We start from the raw sequence: 20,434 nt of genomic DNA on the forward strand, positions 1-20,434 counted from the left end.
AAGTAAACAATTATCTACTAAAGAGAATGACTGAACTATAAACTTAATTATTTAATATACATTGCATCAGTAATACCAGAATTATTGATGTAAATTTTGCAAATAAAATGTATTAATATTAAATAGTTCACAAAAATTACACAAAGTTCTATTTGACAAGTATTGACATCAACAATATTACATTCCACCAAAGAAAATTACTTGAAATATAACAGCAGTAGTAAGTAGGGATGTTAATTAATAGTAGGTTACATGTAATAAATTATATATAATCATGTCAAACAGTAAATGAAGGTTAGTAAAAGTTCCATTTGAGAAAAAAAGTGTTGACACCACAAGCAGTGTTTGATCCAACTAAAGATGACTGAACCACATCAAATATATTATGTAAACAAGGATAAGTGAAAATATTAATAAATTATGAAGTTAAATTGAAAATCTTCCCAGTAATTTATAACAAGAATTTAAATCTTATTCCTTTTTGGAGTGTTCTTTGTTGTGCAAAGATGTTGCAGATTTGGCACGAGCTATAATATCACTGCTTGGGTAGCATGTAGCTCCTCATCACACTTCATTTTAATTTACAGATGTGCAGTTAATGTGTCTGCAGCTATATTTTTTCTGTACTCAGTATGAATTTTCCTAACCAATGAAAAAGCCCTCTCACTATCTGCATCGCTCTGTGGGAGGCACAGCAAAGCAGTAAAAAGTTGTTTCAGCGTTGGAAACCTGGCAACACCCAGAGCAGTTTTTACATCAAAAACCTTTCCCCAATATACATCTATTATTTTCCTGGTCAATAAAAGAAAATCAGAGCACGGCAAACATGTAGATGGTGTTAAATTGCTTCCATCCCCTACTACACATTTTAGAGGCAGGTTACCAACAGTCGTTACTACCATTACTCTTCATTCAATACTTTTCCACTTTACTGGCGACTGATGGTAGTAATGAGTGTTGGTCATCTGTGTCTACATATAACGTCTATCAGCAATTAAAATGTTTAGGGAAGCGAAACCAGAAATCACCAGGTAACTACAGTTGCCGTTGTATAAACGGCAACTCTCCGTATCGCTTCCCTAAATTATCATGATAATGGAGGAAGCTTTCCTACATGCAAACAATAAAAACTTTTTTAAAAAATAAATAAATAAAAAACCCACAAATGCTTATGTGGCAGCAGGGGCGTGGCCAAGCAGCAGTCTGTGAATGGGGGTCGGGGAAGGTAAGTGGCTAAGTCATTCCACCTGCTGTCAATTAATGTGTGCGCGTGTGTGTTTGTTACAGGGATGGAGCATAAAAGGAGGGAGAGAGCAGAGAAAAGGGGCTCCCTCCCAACCACAACGCATGTGTGCATGTTGAGTGAGCGAGTGAAAGCTGAAATAAGTGAAATAAAGTGTTTGTGTGTGACCATCAACTCTCGCCTGCCGTGCTTCTGTGCGCCACCCACATCAGGAACTGCTACAGTGGCGCCAAAACCTGGGAGCACAGAAGGGAACCACCCCATGGAGTCCTCCCCATTTGAAGAGCTCATCCTTGCCCTCGCTACCACCCAGCAGAACCAGCATCAAGCTCTGATCACCCTCCGAAAGGAACAAGAGCAACGCTTCAAAGCCTTCCTGCTGGCGCAGCAGGAAGATCGCCAGGCATTCCGGCACCTGTTCACATCAGCGAGGCGTTGACCACTGCAGCCAGCACCCTCATGAAGATGGGCCCGCAGGATGATCCGGAAGCATTCCTCACCCTCTTCAAGCAAGCAGCCGAGGCGTGGGGGTGGCTGCTGGAGCAGCGCACGGCGCGCCTCCCCCCGCTCCTGACTGGTGAGGCACAGCTCACAGCACAGCAGCTCCCTGCTGACAGCCAACTGGTGTATGCTGACCTGAGGAAAGCCATCCTGCAGCGGGTCGGCCGCTCCCCGGAACATCATCACCAGCACTTCCGGACGCTGGCATTAGAGGAGGTCACCCGGCTGTTTGCATTTGGCCAGCAACTCCGGGACACCTGCCGGTGGTGGCTGAGGGCGGAAGACGAGATCATCGATCTGGTGGCACCGGAACAGTTTATCTCTCGACTTCCGGAAAGAACGGTGGGTTGGGTCCAGTGTCATCGCCCGGCGTCACTGGAACGAGCTGTCGAGCTGGTGGAGGACCATCTGGAGGCGGCTCCGATGGCAGGCAGATGAGGCGCCTCCCGTTGCTTCTCTTCTCTCTCTCTCTTCCCCCCATCTCTCGTCCCCCTCCCCACCCCATTCCCCTGCCACAGAGGCGGCGGCCGGCTCCTCCCCAGCCGGCCCGTCACACCCGTGGTGTCCTCCCATCTCCCTCTTCCATGTCTGTGTTGTCTCCTTCTCAGGTGAGTGACACCCATAACACCAGTGCAGAGGGAAAGCCTGGACTGTTGTGGTGGCGCAACAGGGAATCGGAGTATCTCCAGAGTCGGAGCTCCGCAAGGGACGTGGGAGCTGTAATCCAGATCCCCAACGTGCCAGAAACCGCCCCTGATTGGGCTGGAACATATCGCATACCAGTAAGTGTTCAAGGGGATACATATCACGCTTTGGTGGATTCCAGTTGTAATCAGACCTCAATTCACCAATGCCTGGTGCAAGGTGAGGCACTGGGGAGAACACAAGCAGTGAAAGTGTTGTGTGTGCACAGGGATGTTCACAATTATCCCTTAGTGTCTGTCCGTATTCTATTCCGGGGCCAAATGCATAGAGTAAAGGCAGCTGTTAGTCCTCATCTCACCCACTCGTTGATTTGGGGTACTGATGGGCCAGGGTTTAAAAAGCTGATGGAATATTTAACACATAGTGGGTCCTGCACTAGTAGGTCATGGGAAGATCCCGGTGTGGCATGGACTGGAGAAGCTGTCACAGAGCCGTCTACATCAACACCGTGTCAGAGTGAGGAGCAGCCAGCTCCTCCTCCCTCTCTCGGGCATTCCCTTGGGGATTTCCCTTTAGAGTAGTCGTGAGATGAGACTCTGCAGCATGCATTTGACCAAGTGAGAGTAATTGATTGTCAAACTCTTCAGCCAAGCGTGGCACTGGCCTTCCCTTATTTTGCCATTATTGTACTGAGTGACGCAGGACACTCAAACTAGTGAACAAATAATCCAATTGTTAATCCCAAAGAGCTGTAGGGAACTCGTAGGGAACTCCATGCAGCTCACTTTAATCCCATGGCTGGACACTTAGGGCAAGATAAAACACTAGCCCAAATAATGGCCCGGTTCTATTGGCCAGGGATTCACGGGGATGTCCGTCAGTGGTGTGCGGCATGCCGTGAATGCCAATTAGTAAATCCCACGGCCACTCCAAAAGCGCCATTGCGCCCTCTCCCTCTAATTGAGACCCCATTTGAGCGAATTGGGATGGATCTCATTGGGCCATTAGATCGGTCAGCACGGGGATATCGCTTTATTTTGGTTCTTGTGTACTATGCAACGCGATATCCAGAAGCAGTGCCTCTCCGCAATATCTCAGCACACAGTATTGGGGAAGCGCTCTTCCACTTTATCTCCCGGGTCAGGATTCCAAAAAAAATGCTGACAAACCAAGGCACTTCATTTATGTCACACACACTGCATGAACTGTATGGGTTATTAGGGATTAAGTCTATCCGCACCAGTGTCTATCACCCACAAATGGATGGCTTAGTAGAGCGATTTAACCAAACACTCAAGAACATAATCCGGAAATTCGTAAGTGAAGATGCATGCAATTGGGATAAGTGGCTCGAGCCCCAGTTATTTGCAGTACAAGAGGTCCCACAAGCCTCCACAGGGTTTTCTCCATTTGAATTATTATATGGGTGTAAGCTGCGTGGCATTCTGGACGTGCTACGGGAAAATTGGGAGGAGGGACCTTCACCTAGCAAAAACGAAATCCAGTAGGTTCTCGACTTGCATGCAAAACTCCACACCCTCACGCAACTAACCCAGGAAAATTTGCGGCAGGCACAAGAACATCAAATCCGGCTGTATGACAGGGGCACGCGCCTTAGAGAGTTCACGCCGGGAGACAAAGTGCTTGTATTATTGCCCACGTCGAGCTCCAAATTAGTCGCCAAGTGGCAAGGGCCCTTCAAGGTCACACAGTGAGTCGGGGCTGTCGACTATGAGGTGAGGCAAATGGGTAGGGGCAAGGCATCACAAATCTACCACCTCAACCTTTTAAAACACTGGAATGAGGGGGTCCCCGTGGCGTTGGCGTCGGTAGTCCCGGAGAAGGTGGAGCTGGGGCCGGAGGTGGCCTCCACTCCAGTCCCATGTGGAGGCCACCTCTCACCGGCCCAACTCACAGAGGTGGCCAAGTTGCAAAAAGAATTTTCCGACGTGTTCTTGCCCCTTCCTGGTCGTACCAACCTCATAGAACACCACATCAAAATGCCTCCAGCGGTGGTAGTGCTTAGCCACCCTTACCACTTGCCCAAACACAAGAAAAAGGTGGTTCAGGACAAACTCAAGGCCATGCTTGAAATGGGCATAATCAAGGAGTCCCACAGTGACTGGAGCAGCCCAGTGGTCCTGGTTCCCAAGACCGACAGGTCGGTCCGGTTCTGTGTGGACTATAGAAAGGTCAACACGGTGTCTAAATTTGACGCATACCCAATGCCTCACATTGATGAGTTGCTTGATCGGTTAGGCACTGCTCGCTTTTATTTGACACCGGATCTAACAAAGGGATATTGGCAGATCTCCTTAATTCCTCTATCCCGAGAGAAAACAGCCTTTTCTACACTGTTTGGTTTACACCAATTTGTCATGCTCCCTTATGGGTTGTTTGGGGCGCCTGCTACATTCCAGCGGCTTATGGACAGGGTCCTCCGCCCTCACACTGCCACGCGGCCGCCTATCTGGACGACATAATAATCTACAGCCATGATTGGCTATGGCACTTGGAACACCTGAGGGCCATTCTAAAGTCGCTGAGGCGAGTGGGCCTCACAGCTAACCCGAAAAAGTGTGCAATTGGGGAGTGGAAGTATGGTGTCTGGGGTTCCACTTGGGTCATGGGCAGGCGCATCCCCAGATTAACAAGACTGCAGCAATTGCAGCCTGCCCAAGGCCCAAGACCAAAAAGGAGGTGAGACGGTTCTTGGGGCTGGCTATTATCGTGGGTTTCTACCTAATTATTCGGACATCACCAGCCCACTAACCGATCTCACTAAAAAGGGGGCTCCAGATCCGGTCCAGTGGATGGAGCAGTGCCAACAGGCCTTCTCTGAGGTAAAAGCTGCACTGTGTGGGGGGCCACTTATACTCCCCTGACTTTTCTCTCCCCTTTATTTTGCAGACTGATGCATTGGACAGAGGGCTGGGGGCTGTTTTGTCCCAGGAGGTGGAGGGCAAGGAGCGCCCCGTGCTGTACATCAGCTGGAAACTGTCGATGCGTGAAAGCAAGTACAGCACAATTGAGAAGGAGTGTCTTGCCATCAAGTGGGCGGCCCTCGCCCTCCAATACTACCTGCTGGGGTGCCCTTTCATTCTCTGTTCAGACCACACGCCCCTCCAGTGGCTCCACCACATGAAGGATGCCAATGCGCGGATCACCCGTTAGTATCTTGCCCTCCAGCTATTTAAGTTTGAGGTGATCCACAGGCCGGGGGCACAGATGGTGGCAGCAGACTTCCTGTCCCGTCGGGGGGGAGTCAGCTTCAGGTCGCATGGCTCCCCAGCCTGAGTTGGGCGGTGGGGGTATGTGGCAGTGGGGGCGTGGCCAAGCAGCAGTCTGTGAATGGAGGGCAGGGTCGGGGAAGGTAAGTGGCTAAGTCATTCCACCTGCTGTCAATTAATGTGTGTGTGTTTGTTACAGGGATGGAGCATAAAAGGAGGGAGCGAGCAGAGAAAAGGGGCTCCCTCCTGACCACAATGCATGTGTGCATGTTGAGTGAGTGAAAGCTGGAAAGCTGAAATAAGTGAAATAAAGTGTTTGTGTGTGACCAACTCTCGCCTTCTGTATTTCTGTGCTCCACCCACATCAGGAACTGCTACAGCTTACCTGTGCAGTCTTTGAATCAAGAAACACTTTTTCCCTAGCTGTGAAAAATGGCCTGCCACAGTCGGGGGGATGTTGTGTTCCACAAGAAATTGGCAGAACATAACTTCTGCAGCTGTCACAGAAGTCTGGGCAGTCCGAGCCGATGTACTTAAATGACCGAGAAAACCACGTGCAACTATAAAACCACATAAATCGAAAATAGTTCCGTTTCATTGGGCATGCGTGTTTGAAAAAATAAATGGTGGATGCTAAGAAAATTCTCAGAGTAACAGAAAAAAACTCATACAAAATGTAATTTTCCTGTATGAAAATCAGTGTACGCCGTATTAGCCAAAAAATTGCATTTTCCCGTACAAAATACGGGGAAACCATATAACTTGACATGTATGATTTAGGACCATGTGGAGATAAATTCATTAATTGTTCTATTTAAAAAAAAACTAATAAAATTGGAAGTCTGTGATTTGAATTCAGTAGCTTTCCATCACTAAACAAAAACAATTAGGTGTTGGGGAAAATTCTTTTTATGACCTACACTTGAAAAATCTGAAAGGCAGTCTACCTTTAAGTGAGTTATCAAGGATGGAGATCTGTGTTTAAAATGTCCTTTACCTTAACTTTATATAAAGATTTGTGAATGTAATATCAGTCGGACACAAACAGCACCGTGGTCATGGAATCACCCTCATTGCAGCTGTGCACAACATAAGGTTTTTTTTGACATTCATCAGATTGACCAATACGCAGGGAAAGTCCAAGGAGCTCAGTGCAGATCTGAGAAAGATGATAGAGATATCTGTTTGGCATGCTTAATACATTGGAGTGGTTAATCATCCTTTCTTGTTGCTGAATTACAAAGGACATAGCTCAACATGGCCAAGTTGAAGGCATACAAAGGCACTGCTGGTAGTTTTCATACTACTCATGTCTGACCATGGAACACAGCTCAGAGCTTCACACCTATGGGCAATTTTAGAGTAGCTAGTTAACTTAATTGCATATCTTTGGACTGTGGAGGAAACCAGAGCACCCAGAAGAAACCCACACAGACATGGGGAGAACATGCAAACTCCACACAGAAAGGCCCCCATCAGCCATTGGGCTCAAACCCAGAACCTTCTTGCTGTGAGACAGCAGCGCTAACCACTACACCACTATGGCTGAAAGCTTAAAACTGGAACAGGCTGTTCTGATTGTTCCTTGTTTTGGCTTGAGATTTATCTTCACTCACACATTGGCTCTCTGTTTCCATAATGTTATTCTGACCAGTGATGTAATGTTCTATCACCCATTTACTTTACCTTATCATGAATCAATAACTTTGCTTTGTCAATCATATCATCCAATCATATAGCTACAACACACTCTTGAAACATCTCTCAACAGCTGTGTCTGTCAGTGACTTGCTACCCGATCCATGAGTTAGAATCTCCTGGGTGGCAGAGGTCTACATTCCTAGATCATACTTTGTCAATTCAATCTCCTTCAGTACAGACAGATCAAAACTTATCAGTTTTATAGGGGCTCATCGGGGATGTCCACATGGCAGGTAAGAGAGGTTTTCTTTCATTAAGTGTTATGACCCCCTTTTTAAAGTCTAGGGAAAAGGGAGTAACAAAAGATGATGGTAATATATAAAGTGAGTTTATTTACATAGTGAATTTAAAAAGAGCATTCATGGATTTATAACAACCAAGGTCAGAGGGAGGCTGGGAAGTGCCAGTTACACAAACAAAAAGAAACTAAACTAATCTGCCACTTAGGGAAATCAAACTTAACTAACCTAACAGAAATATAAGGAAACCAAAAACTCCTACCTAAATTAACTACTCTAATCTAAACTAACACAACTTCAAAGAAATGCAACAATGGCACTTACTGTACCCACTTACCTAATGTATCTATACAACAGTTAACCTGTGTGAGTGCAGTGTACCACCCCAAACTTGCCTAGCCTACCCTCATCACAAGGTTTGAGTCAGAGTTTTCTACTCACAAAATACAGAGACAGAGGTAAAGAGAGACTGAACACAAACTATAACAACTGGCTTATATAGAGTGGAAGATGAAGGGTGATTGGTCACAGCAGAAGGAGATGAATGCACCAATCATGGCCGATGACAGAGGGAGACTTGATTGGAGGAGTGCATGGGAGGGATGAAGTCCTGCACCAATCACTCGTAAGAACTGGCACACCAGTATCTAAATGAATATTAGTAAACATAAACATAGGAAAAAAAATATGACAAGTGCCAGGGACGTAACATGAAGTATCTTGGGTTCTGGCGGCATGGTGGTGCAGTGGTTAGTACTGTTGCCTCACAGCAAGAAGGGCCTGGGTTCGAGCCCAGCAGCCAGCGAGGGCCTCCCCATGTCTGTGTGGGTTTCCTCTGGGTGCTCCGGTTTCCCCCACAGTCCAAAGACATGCAGGTTAGGATAACTGGTGTCTCTAAATTGACCGTAGGTGTGAATGTGAGTGTGAATGGTTGTGTGTCTCTGTGTGTCAGCCCTGTGATGACCTGGTGACTTGTCCAGGGTGTACCCCACCTCTCACCCATAATCAGCTGGGACAGGATCCAGCCCGCCTGCGACCCTGTACAGGATAAGCGGTTACAGATAATGGATGGATGGATATCTTGGGTTCTGTTCTTCCATATGTAGATCTGAAATTTGGTTATGCCAATCACACACACACACGTTTATCTCATATAATATGTCCTATGGTGTTTCCTAGGGCTGATCGATGAAGTAGATTTTGGTTATCCCAATTGCACACATACTTGCATTGTATAAATAGTCCTATGGTGTTTATGATTGGAAGAGACTGTGATTTTGAATTGTCTGATTTGCCCATATGAGCCTTCTCTCCAGGTCTTTCTGGGAATAAGAGGGTCGTTGAGTCTTACTCAGCCACATACAGTATATTCTAAAGCTGCCATATACTGTATAGATGTGGTCTTGATGGTGTTCCCAGAGACAGGATGAGAAGTTTATGCACCCTAAGCTGAGAATTATTTCCCAATATTTTACTTTATTTAATTTTTTTCCTCACTCTTAGGAAATTCTCCCCCTTTTGTGTTTTGTGTTATGGTTTGTGTGTCAAAACAGGTGGAAGTGGTCAGTCTAAGAATAAACATAAGACTCCAAATCAATTTGTGTATGACAAGGGTTTTGGTTATTTTGTGCAAATTTTTGTTGATAATTTGGCCGGATGAACAGAGGGTCGATTGATCTTCTGTAATTCTGATGAGATCTATTTGTTAAGCTTTAGTTTGATGGTAAATGATAAGCTACCGTGCCCATGCTCGTAAGAAAAGAAAGTTAGAAGAAAAGATGTTATGTTATATATGAAGGAAAGGAAATGCAGGACCAAACTAATAAATATTGGCGCTCAGCGAGCACCTCGGTGTGATCAGCTGTTCGTTTAGCAACAGAATGATGGAACTGTCAGTGCACGGTCAATGGTAAACCTGTAGATGGCAGTAATGCAACACTGTGGATGCCAGCTGCTGTAAAACCCAAAAGAAGAAGAAGAAGGTAAACCTGCACATGCGCACACGGACTTCCTCTGTCTGCTTGACTGTGCCAAGCGAGCGATTTCATGCACATTATTTGCTTTAATCTCCTCAAATTAAATAACTTCCCAGCCACAGAATGGCCTGATATTTTGTGATTTATTATAGAAATAAACAGATATCACAATGACCACATTTCAGACGGAACTAAATTTCACCGATTTTATGAAATCGAAAGGCCGTCTAGCTTTAAAGATGTATGTCATACAATCAGGCAGCCACAGAAAAAGAACAGTTCAGAGAAATCACTGAAACTAAAGCCCAATATTTGCCATCACATTCTTGTCTGTGTGTAAACTTCATGGAGTCATAATAAACCCTGTAGTGTCATTAGTACATTTTAATTTAGCTTTAAGTTGCCTGAGAACTGGGTTGTTTGTGACCACTAGATGTCACTGTTGTATGAAACTTTTAAATGGTTCACATTTCTCATCTCATCTCATTATCTCGAGCCGCTTTATCCTGTTCTCCAGGGTCGCAGGCAAGCTGGAGCCTACCCCAGCTGACTACAGGCGAAAGGCGGGGTACACCCTGGACAAGTTGCCAGGTCATCACAGGGCTGACACATAGACACAGACAACCATTCACACTCACATTCACACCTACGGTCAATTTAGAGTCACCAGTTATCCTAACCTGCATGTCTTTGGACTGTGGGGGAAACCGGAGCACCCGGAGGAAACCCACGCGGACATGGGGAGAACATGCAAACTCCACACAGAAATGCCCTCGCTGGCCACGGGGCTCAAACCCGGACCTTCTTGCTGTGAGGCGACAGCGCTAACCACTATGCCACCGTGCCACCCCGGTTCACATTTCTGTATCTTTTTTTTCCAAAAGGAAGAGGTGATGTAAGAGCACTGTAGTGACACTCTTCTTTTTGTGACAGTGTGTACAGTGACAGTGTAGTCATGACACTACAGTAATAGTGTGTTGCATTTCACTTTTTTTGTGTGTTCATATGATTTTATTTCTCTGCACAGTATCTGGTTTTATGCATCAACGCTGCCTCAGATACCATCAGTCCCAAACCTCTCAGCATGCTATCTGGTGAATATCACAGTGAGGAGACATCTAGAGGAATGTTTTACGTGTTTGAACCTGTGTTCAGCCCTTCATTCATCCCAACATGATGATATAGAAGGACAATATGCTCACTCACACGAAACAGCTTCTGTTACGAAAGTGTCTTGTTTTAAATATTTTCTGTCTCTGTATCGCAACACGCTGAAGCACAGACTGGCACTAAAGCTTCATCATACATTCATTATAAAGACACGTACAGATATTTACACACTACAGGAGCTACAGTGAAGCTGAAGCCCCTTTCACATACTAAACCTGTCAGTGTATGAGGTAAAAACAACATAGGATACATGACAAATTTTCATTCCCATTCAGTCGTCCATAAAGGAAACGTAATAGATATCACGTTTTCCTGTTTGACTGTATTTAACAGAATGCTATGGAGCAGGAAGCTCCACGAGACGTGTCAGACATTCAAAACTGGATATAACGTATCCACCATTCACAAGGCCGTGAGTCCATGTTGTTGTCAGAAGCCCAAACTGAGACATTAAGGCCCGGTCCCACTGGCCGATGGACACAAAACGTATGCAAAAAGGACACAGCGGACGAGCAAAATTTCGGGGGTGGCTCTATCCGTTTTCATCCGCTCCAGAAATGGACAAAATTGGCGAAAATTTGCGAAAACAGAATGGAAAAGAACGGACGTGGGTAGTATATAGCGGGGATGTTAAACGCATGTTCATAGGAAGCCTAGCGGATGAAAGCGGATGGAAGTGGATGACAGCTCCGAAGGGGTTACCGGTGATAACTGAGAAGCGGACGCATAGCAGAAAGAGCGGATGCATAGCGGATGAAGGGGATGCATCACGTACGCCTAACGGAAACAAAGGGGATGTTGCGCGGATGTATATCGGATGCAGACCGCTCACTGCGCATGCAGGGGGTATGATTTGCGTCTGCTCCGTGGATATAAAGGGATGCAGCACGCACGCCGTCAGCATAAAGCGGAAAGACGTGCTGGCGGCTACATCGATACATCTCTACTACATCCTTCTACATACTCTAGACATACTCCAGACATCCTAAATATACGAGATACATCCCAGATATAAACACTTTGTCCATTTTGAATACTTTATATACGAGATGCATACGCTTACATCCTTTCTATTTCCGTGCTACTAACGATGAATAGACGTTTCATGTACCTTATCTTTCCTCCCTCTTTACGTGTTCAGCTGCAGCGGATGTGAGTTGCGAGGATGCCCAGAGGATGCAGAGAGGATACAGCAGATGTTTAACGGATGATAACGGACATAGAACGTTTGTTGCTCGTATATGTCGCGGATTTACATCGTACACGGTGGAAAGTTCATCTGTTCTAAAAGTTTTGTGCAGCTCAAAACTTTTTGCGTGGATGAAATCACAGTGGACGGATGCTCGATGGATAGAGCGTATGAAGCACGTATGCAATGAGTACACAACGGATGCATAGCGTTTTCCAACGGATGGCAAAGATTTTTTTACGTTTTACATCCTCTTTGCATCCGTAAGTGCAGTGGGACCGGGCCTTTAACTTATTAGCAACATGTCACGAGTCGAGCTGCATCACATCTCTGTTGAGAGTCTTTTCCTGTTTCTGAACATTTGTTTTGTTCAAGAAAAGTCTTCACAAAAATGTATTTGTACAGTATGCAGTGTAGTGAGACAGCATTATTTGGACCTACATTGTAAGTGTCAGTAGTTCTGAAGCAACATCACTACGTACATCATTACATACATCACTGCCGGCAACATCAGAACCATCACAACACATTAAACTAGTGGCTCCGATTCCCACCAGAGCCAAAACAAAATATTTCTGTAGATGTTACGAGGTCAACAAGGGGGAGACTAACGTTTCAACTTTGCTGTTTTGCTCCCATTCACACACGACGCCATTACAGCATCATCACAGAAAATAAACGGCTTTCAGTGAGTGTGAGGTGAGAGAGAGAGAGTACAGTCTGAAATGTATCATTTGTTCGATACTTAACACTCCAATTTAAACAGGAACCTGACTAAACCCTAAATGTGCCTATGATTAAACACTTAAGCCAACTCTGAGGAAGGAAGGAAGGAAGGAAGGAAGGAAGGAAGGAAGGAAGGAAGGAAGGAAGGAAAGAAAGAAAGAAAGAAAGAAAGAAAGAAAGAAAGAAAGAAAGAAAGAAAGAAAGAAAGAAAGTGAGGAAGGAAGGAAGGAAGGAAGGAAGGAAGGAAGGAAGGAAGGAAAGAAAGAAAGAAAGAAAGAAAGAAAGAAAGAAAGAAAGAAAGAAAGAAAGAAAGAAAGAAAGAAGAGTGCATTGTAATTTCCTGTCATGTTTGGTAGAAGAGCATTAAAACCATGAATAAAGAATTAATAAATTGGAACCAGTTGTGGAAAGGAATACACACACACCTGCATGATTAACATCTCTTTCTCTCCTTATCTGAGTTTTTCTCTACCTTCTATCTCCCAGTACTTCGAACATCCAGGTCAGAACAGCGTGTGTGTGTGTGTGTGTGTGTGTGTGTTTTGCACATGTCATTCCTGTGCACATCTGTTCTGCAGATTTCTGTCCACTTTCAGTGAATTAAAGCTTCACTTTCCTGCTGCTGTGTGTTTTATTTTTCTATAATAATAATAATGAGATGATAATGGCAGTAAATGAAGAGTGCTGTGTGTGTGTGTGTGTGTGTGTGTGTGTGTGTGTGTACTCGGTTCTGTATTTAATCCCCTCAGAAAATATGAGCAAATTATAATTTATTACAATTATGCCCTCTTTGGAACATTTTTTTTTATCTTACTTTTTGTGAGTTGTAATAGTTTTTGCGACGCTATAATGGTTTTTCTTGGAAGAAAAAAACACGGTCATTAAACAGAAACAGGGAATTTGGCAGGAGTTCAGTGTAAAAGTGCAGAGATTAATGAGTTCCTCATCAGAAACAGGAACCATTCAGGGTCAAACACTGATATTCTGGCATAAGAGCTATTTGAGGTTTGGTTGAATGTGAAATTCTGTGTGTGTGTGTGTGTGTGTGTGTGTGTGTGTGTGTGTGTGTGTGTGTGTGTGTGTGTTGGTTCCTCTATTAATTTTCCAAACAACTTCAAATGTTGATCTACATAAATAACATCATGCAACCAAATGTACTGGTAACAAGTCATTTTGTCATTTTTGAGAGTTTGATAGTTAAGTGATAATTTGCGGAAATAAGAACATACATTACATGTTAATGTGTTAATATACTCCACGTTCTTTATATAAAACATGCTGTTATTTTTATCATCTTTTGTTCTTGAAAGAATTAAAAATCTGTAAGATTATTGCAGCGCTGATGCTAATTAGCATCTACAAAACTGTATAACTGACTACATGCACCTATGTCACAAAATCATGTGACTATTTGTTTAGGACACCATATTGGTCGGCAGAAGTTGTCCGGTAGTCATGTTTGGTCACGAAGGAGTTGACTTTTTTTACTTTTTTGAATCGTGCCAACAACTTAGAAACCAACCTTCCTAAAATTTTAACAGCTCAAGGTGTTGAAATTGAAAGGGTCACATCATATACTGTAAGTACCTGGGTATTATTACTGATGAGTCCCTGACATTCAAGTTACACACATCGATAAACTTGTATTAAAACTGAAACTTAAATTGGATTCACTTTTTAGAAATAAATCCTACTTTTCACTTCAGGTGAGGAGACATCTGTTTTCAGCAGGTTTTTTGCCCTTATTGGACTACAGGGATCTACTCTTTATGAATGCACCAGACCAGTAATTAAAGAAGTTGGACACTATTTCTCACTGTGCCTTACGTTTTATTACTGGCTGCGGCATCTTGTACATCACTGTACTCTGTATAATATAGCAAATCATCCATCTCTGTCTGTTCGCAGACTTTCACACTGGTTGATGTTTGTTTATAAATCTGTTCTTAGGTCAGTTCCTCCTTACCTTTCTTTGTACTTGCGTGTAAAACAAAATCAACACGGTCTGTGCTCTAATAACACAATACAGATGTTGGTCCCTGGAGGGAGAACAGACTAAGGAAAAAAGTCTTTTAAATCTGCTGCTCCCTCGTCCTGGAGCAATTTACAAAGGAACTTGAAACTGTCAGAGCTGATGACCCTGGGTGAATTTAAATCAATTCTAAAAGATACAGAAAATACCTCTCTTGTTCAATGCACTTAAAATTCCATTCATGTTTTTACAACCCCGATTCCAAAAAAGTTGGGACAAAGTACAAATTGTAAATAAAAACGGAATGCAATGATGTGGAAGTTTCAAAATTCCATATTTTATTCAGAATAGAACATAGATGACATATCAAATGTTTAAACTGAGAAAATGTATCATTTAAAGAGAAAAATTAGGTGATTTTAAATTTCATGACAACAACACATCTCAAAAAAGTTGGGACAAGGCCATGTTTCCTACTGTGAGACATCCCCTTTTCTCTTTACAACAGTCTGTAAACATCTGGGGACTGAGGAGACAAGTTGCTCAAGTTTAGGGATAGGAATGTTAACCCATTCTTTTCTAATGTAGGATTCTAGTTGCTCAACTGTCTTAGGTCTTTTTTGTCGTATCTTCTGTTTTATGATGCGCCAAATGTTTTCTATGGGTGAAAGATCTGTTCTGCAGGCTGGCCAGTTCAGTACCCAGACCCTTCTTCTACGCAGCCATGATGCTGTAATTGATGCAGTATGTGGTTTGGCATTGTCATGTTGGAAAATGCAAGGACTTCCCTGAAAGAGACGTTGTCTGGATGGGAGCATATGTTGCTCTAGAACCTGGATATACCTTTCAGCATTGATGGTGTCTTTCCAGATGTGTAAGCTGCCCATGCCACACGCACTAATGCAACCCCATACCATCAGAGATGCAGGCTTCTGAACTGAGCGCTGATAACAACTTGGGTCGTCCTTCTCCTCTTTAGTCCGAATGACACGGCGTCCCTGATTTCCATAAAGAACTTCAAATTTTGATTCGTTTGACCACAGAACAGTTTTCCACTTTGCCACAGTCCATTTTAAATGAGCTTTGGCCCAGAAAAGACGTCTGCGCTTCTGGATCATGTTTAGATACGGCTTCTTCTTTGAACTATAGAGTTTTAGCTGGCAACGGCGGATGGCACGGTGAATTGTGTTCACAGATAATGTTCTCTGGAAATATTCCTGAGCCCATTTTGTGATTTCCAATACAGAAGCATGCCTGTATGTGATGCAGTGCCGTCTAAGGGCCCGAAGATCACGGGCACCCAGTATGGTTTTCCGGCCTTGACCCTTACGCACAGAGATTCTTCCAGATTCTCTGAATCTTTTGATGATATTATGCACTGTAGATGATGATGATATGGTCAAACTCTTTGCAATTTTACACTGTCAAACTCCTTTCTGATATTGCTCCACTATTTGTCGGCGCAGAATTAGGGGGATTGGTGATCCTCTTCCCATCTTTACTTCTGAGAGCCGCTGCCACTCCAAGATGCTCTTTTTATACCCAGTCATGTTAATGACCTATTGCCAATTGACCTAATGAGTTGCAATTTGGTCCTCCAGCTGTTCCTTTTTTGTACCTTTAACTTTTCCAGCCTCTTATTGCCCCGTCCCAACTTTTTTGAGATGTGTTGCTGTCATGAAATTTCAAATGAGCCAATATTTGGCATGAAATTTCAAAATGTCTCACTTTCGACATTTGATATGTTGTCTATGTTCTACTGTGAATACAATATCAGTTTTTGAGATTTGTAAATTATTGCATTTCATTTTTATTTACAATTTGTACTTTGTCCCAACTTTTTTGGAATCGGGGTTGTAATTGAATTCTTAACCTTAAGCTTTTATGGCATTTTAACTGAACACTATTTTATTTGCAATCATCTGTAATGTTGCACCAGGTGTATTTTGCTTGTTTGTATGGTTGTATGAGGGTACTTCAAAAAGTTCTCAGCCTCACCTGGAAACAAGGGGCCTAACTTCCATTTTGCAGCATAACTGTATACTACAACGCCTTATATCACTGTCCACAAAAACTCAAATGAAAGAACAAATCAAAGAAAAAAGGAGAGGAGTGCTTGGAGCTGGTGTGCTGCTGCTCCAGGACAATGCACCCATCCACACAGGACAGGGGACAGGGGCAGAAGCAGCCAGATGTGGCTTTGAACTGTTGCCCCGTGCACCTGATTCACCCGACCTAGCACCATCTGACTTCTATCTGTTCACTAAACTGAAACCCCACCCGCCTGGTCGCCGTTTTCAGAGTGATGATGAAGTCATCCATGCTGTTGAGGAGGATCTGGAGACTGAACATATGACCTTCTTCCACGAAGAGATAGCAGAGCTTGAACATCGGTGGACCAAGTGCATTGAAGTTAAAGGATATGGGACATGGATTTTTTTCTGGGTATAATTATGTATAAAGGACATAAGAAATGCCATCTAAATCACTGCAGGGCATCAAAAATGTGAAAATCATCACATTATTCAAGTTTTTTTATACATCAGCGTAAAACAAGGATTCGTTAATGAGCTAGGTGGTCACATGACCCATGACGTAACAAAAACTTTCCAAGGAGCCAGCGCTTGGGAATCTAATGTAAACAGGTTACCGAAATGGACACCATCGACAGTGATATTCCTGATGTTTCACAGAGATGTGAAGTTAGACCCTATCAATTCGAACCGATAGCTGGAAATTCACATGAACATGGATCTTGTATTTACTCTGACGGGTCAGATGATTCTGAGAGTGAGAGTTCATTCAGTCCCCATGAAACTGAAAGCGGTCGGCTCGATAACACTTCCTGGTAAGTTAAAAACAATTCTGCTCAAAGGCTAATGATCTGTTGAAAGAAGTATTATTTTTGTATCATACATTGAAAGTTCATCATAGATCTAGCTAAAGTCCGTTGCAAGCTATTTTTTTTTCTGATATTTTTCGAGATTGATTGAAATACAATGCTTCCAGAGTCCAAGATGAAAACATTCAAAATGGTGAAACGCCATCACACAGCCAACAGCACTACACCGTTTGGCGAAAGAGATGAAAATTAAGAAAAGTTAAACAAACTTACCAACATCTCATCTCATCATCTCTAGCCGCTTTATCCTTCTACAGGGTCGCAGGCAAGCTGGAGCCTATCCCAGCTGACTACGGGCGAAAGGCGGGGTACACCCTGGACAAGTCGCCAGGTCATCACAGGGCTGACACATAGACACAGACAACCATTCACACTCACATTCACACCTACGGTCAATTTAGAGTCACCAGTTAACCTAACCTGCATGTCTTTGGACTGTGGGGGAAACCGGAGCACCCAGAGGAAACCCACACGGACACAGGGAGAACATGGAAACTCCACACAGAAAGGCCCTCGCCGGCCACGGGGCTCGAACCCAGGACCTTCTTGCTGTGAGGCGACAGCGCTAACCACTACACCACCGTGCCGCCCACTTACCAACATAACATTTATTTAAATGTCCATTAATGTTACAGGATTTCTTGACTGTCTCTACAGTTGTAGGAATGTTAGGCCCTGTATATTATGGCGCTATCACTGCCTCCATGAACCCGGCTATACGGCCTATTGTCCTCACCGATGTTTATGTCAGAATCCACATAGTTGCTCCAGAAAATTATTCAATTGTTTTGAAAACATAATCGATATCTATTGTTTTCAACAACTTCACCACAACTCTTCGATTCGGTACGTAAACAAAGAAGGACAGATATAAGAGTAAATGAGTCAGAATTATGATAATCAGTAATTGATACACCCAAAATTATAATACTAATCCTTACCTCGGCTTTCAGACGCTTAGCGAATGCACCTCGTGGTGGCCGTAGCACTTCTGGTTTCACTCCACCGTCTTGTTCCTGAATTGGGACGTTGGGAACGGCTCCATCTTTAAGTAGCCTCTTAAATTTGGCTTGGCAATTAATATCTCTCAGTACCTGAGTATTAAAGTTGAAAGAATCCTCTGTGAAATGGTCCGAACACAGTTTGTGGGAAACAGTAGATGCAAAGTTTTTTCTACGGCAGTAGTGAGCCCACACTTTCCTCAGCTTCCGGTCCTTGGGGAATGCAAAAAAATTTACTCCAGGGCATTTCCCATTGGAATTATTGCAACCATAAGCAGCACAATACACCATGATGTCCAATGTATGATGTCCAATGTACTTTAAAGACTATAAAAACAATTTTCTTGTCATCCACTTCTCCATTCATCTACCCGCTTGTGCTGTGCCCGAAAGTTTTTGTGACATATGATCACGTGATAGCGGCTCTTCCGGTTGTAGAAAATGCATATCGGAAGTCAAGCAGAAATGCCATATAATCATCACGAATATAACGATTTTGCTGAATTTAATAGATGATTTTGTATTTGTTGATGCAATTAATTCATATTTTTAATGGAAAGAAACTGATATAGCGTGCATTTATGTTTCATGTCCCACATCCTTTAAAGGAGACCATGTTGAAAAATAATGCAAGAACAGTCTTTCTCTTGTGACGTTTTCTGAGTGAAACCGAGAACGTTTTGGTGTCCTCATATTTTATTATAATATTGTTTATGCTGCCCTCTTGGCCAGGCCACTCTTGGAAAAGAGATTTTAATCTCAATGAGTCTTTTACCTGGTTAAATAAAGGATCTTGATTGATTGATTGATTGATTGATTGATTGATTGATTGATTGATTGATTGATTGATTGATGTCAAGCCAACAAGACGTTTTTCATTATTATTGCTAACTATATTGCCAAATAAAATTCCAAATTTTTCATAGATGCATAACAATGACCACAAAACCAGCCAAGGGGAAGTTCATGGACACTTTGGATAACATTTCTAGACAATGATATCAATCAAAACTTGCTCTAATTGGAGGAGTTGACTCAGATGAAGTAGATAAAGCTGCCTTCTCCAGTGACTACACAGGCCTGCCATCGTAAACTATTTTGTAAACACTCAGTGTGCCTACACACTTGACTATGCCAAGGCTTACAAATCTCTTGAGTTGTAGAATTTTGTATGTGGTGGGGTACAGGATCTTCAGCAACTGGGAACAAGTGAAAATCGCATGCTAACTGCAGCCAAGTTATGTATAATGCAACACTAACCATGCAGGCCAAACTATTATGTACATACGGTGAATGTCTCTATTTAATTGTCTCTAACATATATTTCATATGCATCTAACCACAACAACCTCAGCTGGTCTGCTTGGTTGCCCTCAAGCTCTCTAATCAGAGTCAGAATCAGAATCGAGTTAACTGCCAAGTACATTCTCACACAGAAGGAATTTGTGTTGGTGGTTGGTGCCTGAACAGTTAAGATAAAAGAACTTAAAAATATACAAAAGTAGTTATATAAATAGAATAAAAAATAAGTAGGAGTCTAAAATATACATTTTGAAAGATAAAGATATTTAAGGGGTATGTGTATGGGTTGTTTAGAAGTCCAAGTTGTATAGTATGTACCAGAATGTCCAAAAATGGGTCATATGATGAAGATGAAGAAGAGTCGTGACATGAATGTGTGAGAAGAGAATATGCACAGTGGGTTAAATAAATAGCCGAGCTGTACAGTGTGTGCCAGAATGTGCAGTAAAAGTTCACAGAATGAAGATGACCATGAAATGTGCAAAATGGTAGTTCAGAGACAAAGTGCATTAATGTCACAGATTGGAAGTGTGAGGTTAGAGATTAGAGTCAGTGGTGTCTCTGACCTTATTGATGAGGCAGCTGCAGTGGGGAAAAAGTTGGCCTTATGGCGTGAGGTTTTGGTTCTAATGGACCA

General features: G+C 43.2%; 1 protein-coding gene across 1 annotated transcript in view; it reads right to left on the bottom strand.

Moving 5' to 3' along the window:
* Positions 1 to 20,434, bottom strand: part of LOC132870569 (retinal cone rhodopsin-sensitive cGMP 3',5'-cyclic phosphodiesterase subunit gamma-like) — a 33,634-nt gene extending 13,200 nt beyond the window's left edge. Inside the window, exon 1 of the mRNA XM_060904259.1 lies at positions 20,364 to 20,434. The gene's annotated coding sequence lies outside the window, so the exon portion shown is untranslated. The remainder of the gene's footprint in view (positions 1 to 20,363) is intronic.

The sequence above is a fragment of the Neoarius graeffei genome, chromosome 22 (genome assembly GCF_027579695.1).
Source record: "Neoarius graeffei isolate fNeoGra1 chromosome 22, fNeoGra1.pri, whole genome shotgun sequence".
NCBI classification, from domain to species: Eukaryota; Metazoa; Chordata; class Actinopteri; order Siluriformes; family Ariidae; genus Neoarius; species Neoarius graeffei.